Here is a 14,588-nt window from a genome sequence, read left to right on the forward strand (position 1 = left end):
TCTTAAAAATTTACATCTCCATGCAAATCTTCGCTATTCTCTGAAACTGAAAATTTACATACTAACGTAATTTTCAGGAGTACATTTCTCTGTTTATGAAGAAATATATTATTCTTCATGTTCCGTGAAGGTACACTAGACGCTGTTTATGAAGCAGCAGCCGTAAAAGCGTCCGAAGCTGCGTTATGATAACACTGATGAAACATCGACGTTCATCTTGCGCGCCTTCTTAATTAAAAGTTAGGAACGATATTTTTTGATATACGGAACGTATATGGAATTAACGAATGTCATTTCAAAGTATTGAATTTTGCATATTTTTGTTTGTGTCAAGGCTGCGAGGTATATTGATTTTTATCGAAATCTCTTTCACTAATTCATAAGATACGCGCAAGTAAAGCACTCTGTAAACGTCGTAATTTTACATATATATGTACGATCAAAATGATCTTCTTCGTACCTAATCTTAGAAGACCGTGTTGTTTCGCGTCGCATTTCTCGTACAGTTTCGCGATAAAAATTTCTACAGAAATGAAAGGAAAGATTTCCTACAATCGGGAACTTTGGGACTATTCATAACAGGAATCGACACCGTGGCGAACTTTGAATTGGACAAACGCCAACATCGGCATTAATTCTTAGCGTCCATTTGCACTCGTGAGTGTCATATGCTCTCACCGTGATACTCGAAACAGTTGAGACCCGACGGATAAATTAACGCTTTTAGTCCAAAAAGAAATTGCTTGGCAATTTTGCCGGTTAATCGTTCCAATTCGCTCAATCGGGATTTGGCGAAAGTTATCAATAAATATCTAAAAGTTTGTTATGTATATACATTGCGACTGATCGTGCGTATAGTGTCATCATTAGAAGATACATGGTCGACGATTCGTTCCAGATTGTGCGCAGCGATATTTCGAAATATCAAAGGAGGAAAAAGTGTAAAGGCGTGAAGAGCGATTGCAGTACGTTGTATTATCTACACGATTCGCACTCACAAATGGTTTTAATGGCTTATTGTTTGTTTCATGTGCGACCGTAGTTTGTTCGTAACAGAACAATCTGGAAACAATTTGCGGGTCGCGTATGTACTTTCCAGAAAACTACCACCCTGAAACGCGGTAATGCACGAACGAGCGAATCTCCCCCTACCTTCGGCTCGCCAACCGTTCCGTTCAAGCTACGTGTATATATCCGCAAAGTCGATATTAATTATTTCGGCGTGCAGGAGCAATTTGCACCAGTTATTACTAGTTACAGTTTTCGCGAAAAACACAGAAGTCTCTCGTGGGAAGGAAGATCAGAACCTTCGTTAGATATTAAAACGGATTGTTCCGGGATTCATAGTTCCGTGCAGTCGAGGACAAACGTGTTTCCACTTTTTTTGTTAGTAACATTTCCTCTTAATACTTATTGGAATTGACGTCGTGGTCGTTTCTTAGAATTGACATTAGATCAATGTTGAAATTGCAAGACGCGAATTGCAAGACTACGCGTAGTAAGAATAAATCTTGCAAAGTTCGATATTATATCGTACGCGAATATAGAAATGTGTGAAAGGGTCGAAAGTGTTCGAACTGGGACAAGAGAGCTCGAAAAAAAGGAGGACGTCCTTACAGAATAAACACGGGCTTCTTGATGAAACATTGGGATTAGGCTACGTTTAGCTATCGATTACCATCCTCTCACATAGCTGAGCGATTTGTACATATACAGATAATCGATTAGTCCGTTTACTGTGCGTGACCCTCGACTGGATTATGTCTGCAATCGATTAACTGGGCAATCGATCGACCACACTCGGTTAACAGATACCGATACATCCTACTACAATTAACCGCTTAGCGGTGTGTTCAAATTACCTAATACTGCTTCCTGGTATCGTATTGACTTCTCTCGCAGTCATGTCGACGCGGCATAATTTCACTTCAAATCACGCTTCAGGTACTCGAATATAGTCTGACCGATGCGGAATAGCGCCAAGGAAATCTTACGTCGATGTCACGAATGCACATTCGACAATCGACTAAGAAAATCAAGCGTGACGATACTTAAATTACTTGAATCTGAAATAGTTTCCTTCGATACGTTTTACTTTAAGTTTCGCTAAAGCGATAAAATGCGTGTCATTTTGCTTCGCTTCTCTTTCACAAATTTCAGTTTCAACTTATTCCGTGAGAAATCAAGGATTGGATTTATGGAAACTGGGTCAAATGGGGAGCGAAATCTGGCCGCGAATGTGACGTGGCCCGACTTTTCCTGGACTCATTTTCATAGTGTTTGTCTACCTGAAATTTACTCGTGCTTAATAAAGTCATATCTGGCTTATTCCGACAAGATCGTATCACGAGGGAAATACGAAGAAAAGAAAAAGTAGAAACGGTTCGATAACCGCCATTTCGGCGGAAATCTAACGAGCAATGCTGCGGCAACTTAACTCTCGCTGAAAGTTTCGTTGGGTATTTGCAACGAAGCAAGGTGGATGTAGTGATTTTGCAGTGGATACCATCCTGGCTGTCCTTCTATCCTCTGAAGCGTTCCTCCCGGCTTCTCCCTGGAAACTCTCGCTTTGTCTAGGAACTCGCCCTGGTCCATTCTTCCTGGGTGCCTTCGGCCCTTCCTGCCCACGAGAACGACGAAAGCGCGAAACTTCAGCTTCGACTTCGTGGGATCACGGACGAGTGTTTAGAACTTTGGAAGCACCGGACTCTCCGGCTTGCGCAATCATTGCTCAAGCCTGACTGGACCTGCGGTACATCATCCTCCTTCTCGAAAGTGTATTTGGAGAAAGCTGCGACCCGATGGTAAATGTTCTCCAGACAGGACACCGAGGTCATTTGTTACTTGTTTCCACCTGTTTCTGAGAGAGAGAGAGAGAGAGAGTCACATTTCATCATTTTCGCTTTTCAATTAATTCTCTCGTTCCTATCATTGCCGAAGATACCTTTCTCTCACCGCTTTAACATTTGGTATCATTACCAAATAGAAAAAAGAATGTTTTTTAAATCTAACCTCCTTCTTCGCAATTTCTCTCGCATATTCGCCGCCCACGATTCGGAAATATTTCTCAATCGTGGAAACCGCCGCGGAACTCGGCGATTTGCTTTCCGGAAGCGATATTTACTGTGTTGCAAATTTACCTCGTGATGCTCGGTATTGTTCTTTCCGGCTGTTAAACTCGGCGGCATCCACGACAGCGACAGTGAACGAGGAAAGTTAGACGCGCGGACGTCGGCTAAGTTTGCACGCCAGTTTGTCCAGTTATGCCGGTTTTAGAGTCTGCGAAAGATAAAGGCGTCTGAGGGATGTCTATTAAGTCTCATATACATGTATATGAAACGACGACCGGCGGAGAAAATAGTCTCTCCTTTATCTACCTCTCCGGCGCTCTATTAAGCTCTGTTAAGTTTCCCAGTTATAATCGCAGCGCCTTCCACTTCGCTTCTTAAGCAGCACGACGAATATTTATATAAATTTTCGCGAGAGAGTATTAAATGAGGATTTAATTTTCAGCGGTAAAAATGGCGGGCCGATGCATACAAGATACTGCAAACTTACCGGCCGCTTCTTGTTTTTTTTTTGTTTTTTTTTTAAACAATTGCAGAGCTCTCGAAGATCGTTAAGGGAAACGTAATACAAGCGCTTCGACCGTGCTTTCTTTTATAAAAAGAATCGAAAACGATAATTTGATATAATTATATCTTTTAAATCGTTCTCCTCTTATTTGCAGAAGATTTTCCGTGCTTTTCCGTGCTTTCAATATAACTTACATAGAATCATTAATTATTGTCATTATCGGAAATGTCCGGGTCGTAAAATGTTTACACGCTTTACTGAATCTAACATCGCGCAGTTCGCTACGAAGAAATGACCCAATTACCACTGAAATTTATCTTAATTACTATCTGAAAAACTTAATTAAGCGATAACCGTTAAGTGGAACGTTACGAAGGTGCAAAAGATTTTCTCCGCTTCTTTCGCATACTTTTAGGTTGAGATCTCCCTGCAGTCGAACCATCCCGCTATCAGATGCGCGCGTTATAGACGATCACTATCCGTAAGATTCGTCGATATGACAGTTTTGCAGACTGAACGAGTTTAATGCAAGCAATTATACGTGAACTATATTTCCACTCGGACGGCATGTATCTGCCTACGATGGGAATGCGATCAACAGACGACGTCGAAATAAGAGCGCTGGAATTTCAATATGGACGTAATAAATCGGGAAACTTGGCTGCTTATTTAAATACTTTAACCCTGTATCCACAGGTACATTTAGGTATTCCTAGGTAATGGGAATTCCAATTGAAATTCCGAGTGCCGTTTTTCAATGCGACTCCCGCCGCATAAAAACTCGCCTCTCGTCTTCGCGGCTTCGGAAGATGTTAAAATGGATATTGCGAGCCGCCCGCGGACACGAAATTCGAAACGCTAATAAGAAATTATATGTGTATATCGTCGTCGTGTGCCCGAAGAAGATGGACACTTAGAACTCTGTACGTTTCCCTTAAGTGCCGGTAACGGGGCGTGTCGAGCTATAAAATAATTGAATTTTGAGTTCAAAGGGACGTGCGGTAATACCATTACTTTACTCTGGGTGGAGCAATTAAGGTGTGTAAGGCGTTTCGACGGTACTCACCATCGGCTTCGGACCTCGGCGAAGTTTTCCGGGCACGTAGATATTTTTATCATTTTCCTTTCGGAGACGCGAGGACCCGATAAAGAGACTCTCGCGATCGGCAAACAGTTGCACGTAGATCAGATACGCCGAGATCGTCTTCGAAAATTCATTCGCCACGTCTAGAGGAAGTGCTCGCACTTCCAACGAGAATTTCCTTAATTCCCTCAGCTTAATACGGCGCGTCCGACGAGTCGGCGTATTTCGTGCACTTTTAACTCCACGGAAACGCGAATTGCATTTATTATTATCTGAAAAAAAAGAGGAGAAAAATTGCAGGAGAGATTGCTCCACGATTGAAATTCGAAGGTGGTTCTTTCACAGGAAAGAAATGATTCTGTTGAAAGGCATCTTTCGCGCGATGGCATTTTGCCATCGATGTATAACCCGAATTAGCACGTTTCGCGACTGAAATTTCTCATAAATAAATTGTTCCAATGTCGGCAGATGGACGAATTTTTGCAACGCGATATAACTTCTGGCAGCTCGTAATTTTCCCTACAATTTCAAACTTTGTTTCCCGCGAACTTTTTACACAAATTTTGTGCCGTACTATCCGTAAGCTTTGAACGAAGGTTGTGTTAGAGAAGGGTGCATACAAAAAATTTACGTTAATCTTGCTCCGCGCAAATCCTTCCCTTCAAAATATGCAGTCGTAAGTAATAATATGAAATAAAAATTTTGTACAAGTTGATCATTTTTCATACAAGGTGAACTTGAATTGTAATTAAATAAGCATATATAGTTTATAATATTTAAATCAGAAATTCGACGTGTAAAAGCGAACGTGACTTTAGTATATTATTGATTGCTTTTTTATACGTATGCATGTATATATGTATGTATATCTAAATTAACCTCGACAATCAAAGCACCAATCGTGGCGCAAAGTAACTCGAGCGTGTCCAATTAGCGTTCGTGCAGCTCCGTCATTAGTGAAATACACGCAAACGTGATGGTTAACGCGAAGATCGGTCCAGTTTAACGAGTACATTGATAGCGACTTGCGAGCCGAGGGAATCTAATCATCAAACGAAAGAACACGACACGAACACTGACAGATTTCTGGAGAAACGGACTTGGCTTTTCGTTTTCTCCTGAATAAGGACAATATTTTCTACGATATGTATATTTTTGCTTCGCACTTGTAAAAAAATCACATATGAAATAACGCAGTGATGGAATGAAATTATATTACGTCAGTTCTATACGTGAAACTTACTTCTCGAGCGCAACATCGATCAATATACTTAGAAAAGTTGATTTTGCCACGAAGTAACTTCGAAAAGTTTGCATGATTTATTAATTCAAGGAGTTATAAAAAATACGTCAAGGCGAAGATTACACTAAAAACAATAAAGTAAAATCTCTTTTTCTCTTTATATATTTATCTTTCTCTCTGTCTTCATTTTTAAGTATGTCGTTTTAAGATTATATATATATATATATATATCATATCTATTGGACGTTTCCGAGCGAGTCAGAGCTCTGTCAAGCCATCTATTCGTCGCAATGCGGATAATTGCGAGACGGCAGAAAAAAGGAACATTGTGGATAAAGTGCCGCGGCAAAGGGGATTTTCTAATAAAATGAAAAACCGCAGAAGCCTGCAAGCTAATTAATCCGTAAGACGAACCGCGCGGTGCAACCGCGAGAAAATGATTCTCCTTGGACTTCGGACAGCCTCGCGCTCGTTAATAAGACGCGAGTACGAACGGAATGGAGTCGGTCTCGTTCCTCGGTATCGATCTCCCACGAACACAAGGTGTGTGTAATCAACCGGAAGCAGCAACTAATGTCAAAAGCCGTACGTAAGGCTAATTTGTCTTGTGCGTAAATACGAGATTACGAGAAATATTAAAAAAACATATTAAGAAAAAGAAAATTCTCGACCAAAATAAATGGGAAGCACGATCTCTCGATCAGAATCGAGCTTCTTCGAAATTCTCCGAATCGATTATCATTTCAGAGAAGATTTGATTTTTCTGTTGGACACTCGTCGTTTGCATGCGATTCGTTTTTCGAAATTTTGACAGAACGAGGTAAGGAACAGCAGCGAAACGAGAAGATAGGATACTCGGACATGGAGGAAACAGACGGAAGTGGAAATTACGAAGAAACTTAAAGAAGTTTAATCAGTCCGAAGAATGATGCGAAGGTTACGATGGTATCTGTGCACACGTACATGCGAGGGACTAGACTTCCCCGGGAAGAAGCATACTTCACTTGAAAGTAGCGAACTTCGTTCAGTCTGTAAGAATCGAAAGACACATTTCATCGGGGATAGCTAGGTGGCCCCAGCAATAATCACAAATATCGACTCGCGAGAGTATCGTGGAAATAGAAGATAGAGAGAAATAGAGAGAAAGGGGGGAGGAAAGTAGTGTATCTTTCATCGTTGTTTTCCCTAATTCCCAATTCCTTTCAAGACGTGACGTGCGGCGTCGTCACAAAATTTTAGATCGTCTTACTTCCCCCAAATCGTATTGCGTGGTCCAAGTTTGCGCTGTAAAACGCTGTTTGAGGATACAGACAGTTGGGCTACATAACGATTCTTTAAGTTACGAAAAATAAATTTGATAAGAATATTATTCTCTTCTCCCCGCTGCTTATAACCTAGTCGCTGAAAGCTGAAGGATACGAATAATTTAAAGAAATATACACACAGTGATACGTCAACGTCTTATAAGTTAAAGAATAATAGGAGATATATAGCGCTTCAGTAAGATCCCCGGAAGAATTTCCGCAAGGAAAAAATGATGAAAACAAGCGTAGAAAGGATTCCACCGTTGCAGCGGGGGGGGGGNAAGGCTTAATCAATCCATGATGCAACTAGTTTCCTCAGTCTTCTTATTGTCCCTCGCGCCCCCCCGCTAGAGAAAGAAGTTTCTTTCTTTTCGCGTCTTCAACTTCGCGCTTTCTGCGACAGCACACACATAGAATACGAGTCGTTACGCGTCGGATGATGACCGTTCGCGGACACTTCCTGGGTCAGCAGGAAGTCGCGAGAGATTGTGAAGGAAGAGCGCGAGTGAGTATGGGAGAGAAAAGCAGTATATTCGGGGATAACTCGAGAAGCATCGAGAGAAGCTCGTGGAGGTAACAATGAAGCCCCTCTTTTCTCACCGCGCTCAACGAGGCTTGCATCGGCAGCTTTCGCCGAGCGATCGGCCGTGAATCTACGTACGACAATAATGATGCATTGTTTGTGTTTCACAGGCAACCCGGAGGGTTGAAAGGAGGACGGTGGTTTCAAAGCCGGAATGGAGAATATCCGGTCGTACGCGTCTAAGAAGGGCCCCTCCCCCCGAACTTGCGGAGGTGATCACCGCTGCTTCCCACCGTTATCAGCAGCGCGGCTACGTGCACGTGCCGTAATGCAACGATTTACAAACATGCCTTGCTGCACCGTCATACTTTATCTTCATTATTTCTTGGCTGATTCACCAGGCAGCCGTCGAGATGGAGATCTCTCTTTCGAACTAGGAAGGAAAAAACAAGGAGAGCGAAGAAAAAGGAACATTCGAAGGATCAATATGCTGCGAGTTTTCTTTCTGGAATTAAGGAACGTAGAGAAAATATTTGTAGGATACACCACGAAAATGTTATAGAGTACGTTTCACTCGAGATATCACTCCGAAAGTAGAGTCATTCGGATTATTTTTCATTCTTCACTCGAAGCTAAATAGTGTATTCTACCGTCACCGGGACGAATTTACTCTTGCGATTTCGAACGACGATGTCTTCACTGTAGCTTCGTGCAAAAATACCGCCACTTTTCATATGCTTCGTGTGAAATTCCATTTCAAGTAATTTAGAAAGTAAGTATCATCACGAATCGGAAGTAAAACCCAGCCGAAATCGTTCGAGCGGGAAATTTTAATGTAATTTCAAGCTCGCGACATCTCAAAGAGGGCGAACTTCTTCCGGTTGGAGAAATCGGATTGCACGACACATATATAGTTCACCTCGCTTTATCGCACAGGAGCGATCCCTCCGTGGGTCATAGACTTTGCACGCTACATGCTCGACATATCCTCAAACTCGAGTTCGAAGACTTATCGTCGCGTAAGAGGAACAAGTTACAAGCCTCCCGAGTCCACGGAACACGATTTACATAGGCAACGATTACGCAATCCGATATCTGACGAGCAAGAGAGAGTTCAAACGCGCATTTTCGAATACGCCGGGCGCATTCAAGTGCTCTCGGTGCACGCGAATGCATCTTTGATACGGCGACGGGAGCTTCTTGTGCACGAAACGAAACCGGATTATAATTACGATTCTCCCCAAAGTATACTCGAGGTACGAGGAACGAAGTGCACCCGCGAGTCGTGTCGTTCGTATCCTTTGTGAGAGGCTTTGCTTTTTGAAAGGAATGCACGAGGAAACGCCCGTTCACTCCCGTTGTCACGATAAACCCGACGATATACGAATGTTTCACCTTGGTTGCATCGATGATATCTATCGGCAGTGACGATTCCACATTTCAGTCCCGAGGGCACCTATTAGCGAGACATAATGACGTCATTAGCTACAACGGGATCGTACAATTGGAAAGACAATTGTATTAGCGCAGAACCCCCCATCTTGGAAGGCACCCCTCTAACCGATCGTCTTCGCCGCCGAGAAGCACCTGCGAGCTTTCGATCATCGCGCGACGCTTTAATGAGATTCGTTCAACGAGCTTATATTTTGCATAAACTCCCCGGGGTAACGAAAATTGGCGACCTCTCTGCGAAAAATTCACTTCGTGAAATTTCGTTACGCCACTAATGCGCGAAGAGATGAACATCGTGGTCGGCGCATTGTCAATTAATGGGACGAGTGCGCAAGTACAGCCTTTATTCATTAGTATGGCTATACCACAATGTAAATTTATAATGGACTTAATGGAGTAACTATTAGTTTGGTAACAGCTCTTATAAATTCATAGGACCCCGTATCTATGATTCCAAGGCGTAATGTATGGGCAGGAAAATATGATTTCTACGCTTGGTATCCACGCGCAACTGATAAAACAATTACCAATTGACCCTACCACTTTTGTCTTTTTTGTCAATCGCTTCGTTTTCAAAATATTCCAACGTTTCCATTAAAATGGAACACTCCCTATCTCGCTTGTAAAGATACTTTTACTTTGAGAAATAAGAACGCATTATGCTTCGCAAGCTCATCTCTCAGGGCCGAAACTATTCGAAATAATCCTTCGGAGCATTTTCAACCCTTGGAGAATCAGACGGTGTCTCCGATATTTAAAAGTGATTCTCGCGTTATAATCACAACGGTTTCAAGCGCTTTGGTACCTTCGCGAGAGCCATTACCTCCTCGAATTCTTGCCATTTAGAGTCTGAGATTCTTCGTTCTTCCGCGGCACGTCGTGTAAGGTTTCGTGGTTTAATTAGCGGCCGAGAGATCGTAAATACGCTTAAAAGCCGTACAGCGAACCCTTTTAACGATATCTCCGCAATTTGCCTTAAACGACCCGGTCCTCCATTTGACGCTAATACTGCTAAATCTCGCGCGAGAGCCGTTCGAGCGGGGGGGTTAGCTGTAGGACCGCGGGGGTGAGAACGCCCGTTGGAACGGGGAAGCGAAAGTAAGATAGATGCTCCAAGGGATGCAGAAGAAATTTCCTCAAGGCCAGCGATAAATAGCCCCTAATTACGGCTCTTTCCGCGACGGTAAAGCGCCGTCGCCGTTCATCGACAAAAGGGGTATCAATTAGTTAAAAAGAGGAAAAGAAAGGGACGTCCGCTCAAGGACGCTGAAACAATGAAGCTGGAAGGGAAGGGGACGACCTTCTCGCTTCGCACCCTCGCGGGATCTAGTCTTAATATACGAGTCCTGGAACAGTCTCGTTCCGAGTCCGCGGAAATTGAGCTTGAGCTATGACAGCTCTTCTTCAGGCATATGCTTTCGGGAATTTCGCTCCAACTTCTTGTATCCACGCGTGATGATGTACAAACCTCGAAATTCTACGACTCCTATCCCTCAAGTGACAAAGTTCTGATTTATCCAACGTACATTAATGCTGATTCGCTGCAATTTGTACAACATGGACGAGTATGGGAGATGTAAGAGTGCACAAATGCGTCACGTATCACACACACTTGAGACACTTGATTTTGAAACGTTGAACATCGATATCGATGTATCAACTCGCCAGATTTTTTATTGTTTAACCAATTTAATGAATCAGAGTGATTTCTTAAAAAAAAAAAACAGAAAATATGCTAAAAACGTAACAAGCGACTCGCACCTTTAAGTCGAACAGTCCTGGAAAGGAAACGCCTTCGTATCTTTTCGCGTTTATCATCGTGCCACGGCTATTTCGAGAACAATCCCCGCTTTAATAGCGTACAAAATCGAGATGCGGAGGGTAAAAGACGTCGTTATGACCCGAACGAACAAACAGAGGTGGAAAGTCACTTGTCGTCGAACTAAACGTTACGAAAATCGCGCTGAAAGATGCGCGACGCACAGTAAGTCACATTTATTCATTTCTCCGCACATAAAAGCGCCATTTGTCATCTCGCGATTATAAAAGGAAAAAAAAACTCGTCGTTCTTTTTCATAGCATCGTTGCAGTTGCAAAATACAAGTAAGAGCTTTATCTGACATTTCGGATCTTTGGAAGCCTGTATCACCTATATCGGAGATACTAACTGCGCCCGCTTGTTCCCCAACTGGCAACGGAACTTTGGACAGAACGTGTCCATATTGACCAGACTCCGCTTCATCGAGCAGAAGTATTAAAATTCACCGACGAGGGCAATGATAAGGCCCTCGGCGATGCCGTGAATAGCTCATAACTTTGATCCGGAAATTGCAAATATCTTTCTGAAGGTCGATATCGGACGCGTAGTGCGTCGTGCCGGGGAAGACTGTTTTATCGTACGAGAGAAGAAATCGACAAAATATCGACGTTTGCGCGTGCTTGCAAGAGCGACTGGTGAAGGTTCATAACTCGGATAGAGGAAGGGGAGTTTATTTTCCGGATCGCTGAAAGTCATCATTCGAACGGACGGACATCACTGGAATCCCTTAACGGCGAGTTCGTTCGTTCCCGAGGACGTCAGTCCGAGGGAAGGTCCCTTACCTCGTAAGCGCCGCGACGCTCCGTCGAATCACTCTGAAATCGTCCGCGGGTTTCACGGTGCAGCCTGCGTGCTGCAATTGATGTCGCGTCGAAATGTCGTCGACCGCGCGGTCGGACTCTCCGCGTTGCTTGTCGGCAGATTTACGTTCTCGCTGTCCGGTTTGACGACTGCCATTTCACTCGGTGACCAGCGTTCCGTTATGTAAGTACGTGAAGCTCTGTCTCTTCGGTCTCTCGAAATCTCCGAAATCTCGCGATTCGTAACTTCAGCTTTAAACTTTGTACTTTCGACTCGTAACTTTTAACTCCCGGGCCGGCATTAAATATTCGATCGGTCGATCTTCCAACTCCCATCGGATAATCAACTTTTAACTATCTTATATTGAAATTCGCGTGAGTTACATTTTGTTGTTGCGCGCACCAACGAGGAGGACGATAATAAGAAGAAGCACACCACACCGAGAAAGTCGCTTCCATTTAAATTCAGGTACGGGCGACTGTAATATTTAACGGGAGAAAAGAACAAATAACGAGGAGAGTTCGTTTCTGGATATCATGACTCGCCGCTTTATTTCGAAGACGAGGAGGTCGTGCCTTCGCAGGTTCGCCTTCCGTACCGACGCCACAGGTGGCCGGTTTGAAACGCTTGATTTACGACGAGCCTTGCCTATGAAGTTTAAAGTTCGTGCGACGGGATCCGAGTAAACAGGCTCGCTGATTCGCTTCGACGATGCAGCGAAAATCGAGAACGCCTCGAGAATCCGACTGCGAGCTGGGGGGACTTTGTCTCCTCAGACTTTTTACCTCGGCTGTGTTGCCGGGATTGAAGAGCAACCATAGATTTTTCACGAAACTGCTCACCACTTGCGAAAAACCGGTTTGCTCTTGGGAAGAAGCGTTATTTTGCAATCGATCGTCGAATATGCATTGTACATATACAAACTTGCATTCTAATAGATAATATAAGCCGGCAGGCTTGGTTGCGCATCGTTTTGTCTATTCACGGAGAAGATCTATTCGATTTTACTCCCGACCTCTCTCTGCTCCGCTCTGGGCGTTCTTAGGTTTGATTTGTCTCTGCGACACAGATGAGAACGGTTCACTAGATTCACGGATCCTCTGTTTCTTTTGCTTACCAGTGAAATACGTCAAACGGAACCCTTTCGTCTTGATGAACGACTCTCTCGAGCGAATATCGACCGAGAGTCGCAATCTTGCTGAAAGTGAACATTTCGCGAGACATGGAAAAATTTTACAAATTTTTATTAAATTAATTAAATTAATATATATTAAATACGTTATAAATTTGTTCGCCAAAATGTCATAAATGAAACATTCCGTTCTTTGATCGCCTGTCATTTATAATGGGGTGAATCCTCTCCGGGATAAATAAAATATTTTCTGTTCATGTGATGAAAGCTCACATATTTTCACGTAAAAAGTATTTTATTAATATCGAGTAAAAATATTATCAAAAACACAGGTTGTAATAAATAAAGTTGTCTGCATGTATTTTCACGAGATATATGATTATAATATGCATTTTCTAAAAGAAGATAAATCTAAAAATGTTATTGAAATTTTCAATGCTGATAAAGAAGATAATAATATAGGGATTATGGAAACGTGTGAATTACATTCTTCTTCGATTCGTTAAATATATATTGTTAATAGAAATTTGGCGATTTGAAGGCATAATTTTTTTTTAACACCGTTGTAATCAAACTTGCAAAGACTATGTTATAACGATTATCAAGCGGTGACACGTGTTAAAAATGATCGGACGGACAATAATAACGATTTCGCGAAAGCTGTTATAAAACGATTCGCGTAATTGATAGCTGCTAAACGGATGTTGAGAGGAGAAAAAAAAATCTGAATATAGGGGATTAAATATCAACACGTACTTCTCGTTTCCGGAACATTCGAGTTAACGTAACGCCGAGACGTGCACGGATTCCTATAATCTCCCAGGCGTGCGCGGTACAATTATTTCCGCGAGCATTATCTGCGTTTCTTCCTGCTTCATTTTACGAGCTGCCGCCGTCGTATCGCGGGCCTTTTACGGCCCGCTCGTGGAATTATTATTACGTGCGTCACGACCGCCTTAAAGAATCTGTATTACATAAAGTACGCCGGTGCGAAGACGTATATCGTCGACCAGTGTTTGCAGGGACGTGATCTGAAACGCAAGTTTTGCATCCGTCGTTTCGAGCTGAATGCAAAACACACACTAGCGCGGCGGCAGCTCGTAAATTCGCGCGCATTCATTTCGCTTTCCTTTTCACGGCGCCGTTTTATCGCGCTAACTTAGCGCCGCGGGTTAACACGACGAATAAAGCGAATAATACGATCCGTGTGTGGATGGGGATTATTCGAGAAGATTGCGCGCGTTATTTTTCGATCGTGTTCTACAATTCTTCCTTGACGCATTTCACGACGAAATACGGGTCAATTGTTGCGAATGCTAGTTATTAGATAGATAGATAGAGAGAGATCCCGGTGTGTGTTTACACGAGGGAATAAGTTTTACAGCTGACGATATCCACCCGCGAATATAAAATACGAAATGCATCGTACCACTCGAAAAACCACTATACGCTTTAGAACCGAGTTCTTTGGACGCTAGCAAATTACGCGGCACTTAAAAAGTTAATCGTAAAAGCTTTACGACCGAAAGCATCGGCGCAACTTAAGGAGAACGCTTTCGCTCGTTTCGCTCAATAATTTGAGAGATCTGAAAACGATCATAATACTCTGGCGAAGTTTTACGACGGTGCGTAGCGATGTGTGTGCCTGGTTAGC

Source organism: Dinoponera quadriceps, unplaced genomic scaffold, assembly GCF_001313825.1.
Source record: "Dinoponera quadriceps isolate SergipeBrazil2010 unplaced genomic scaffold, ASM131382v1 scaffold707, whole genome shotgun sequence".
Classification (NCBI taxonomy): domain Eukaryota; kingdom Metazoa; phylum Arthropoda; class Insecta; order Hymenoptera; family Formicidae; genus Dinoponera; species Dinoponera quadriceps.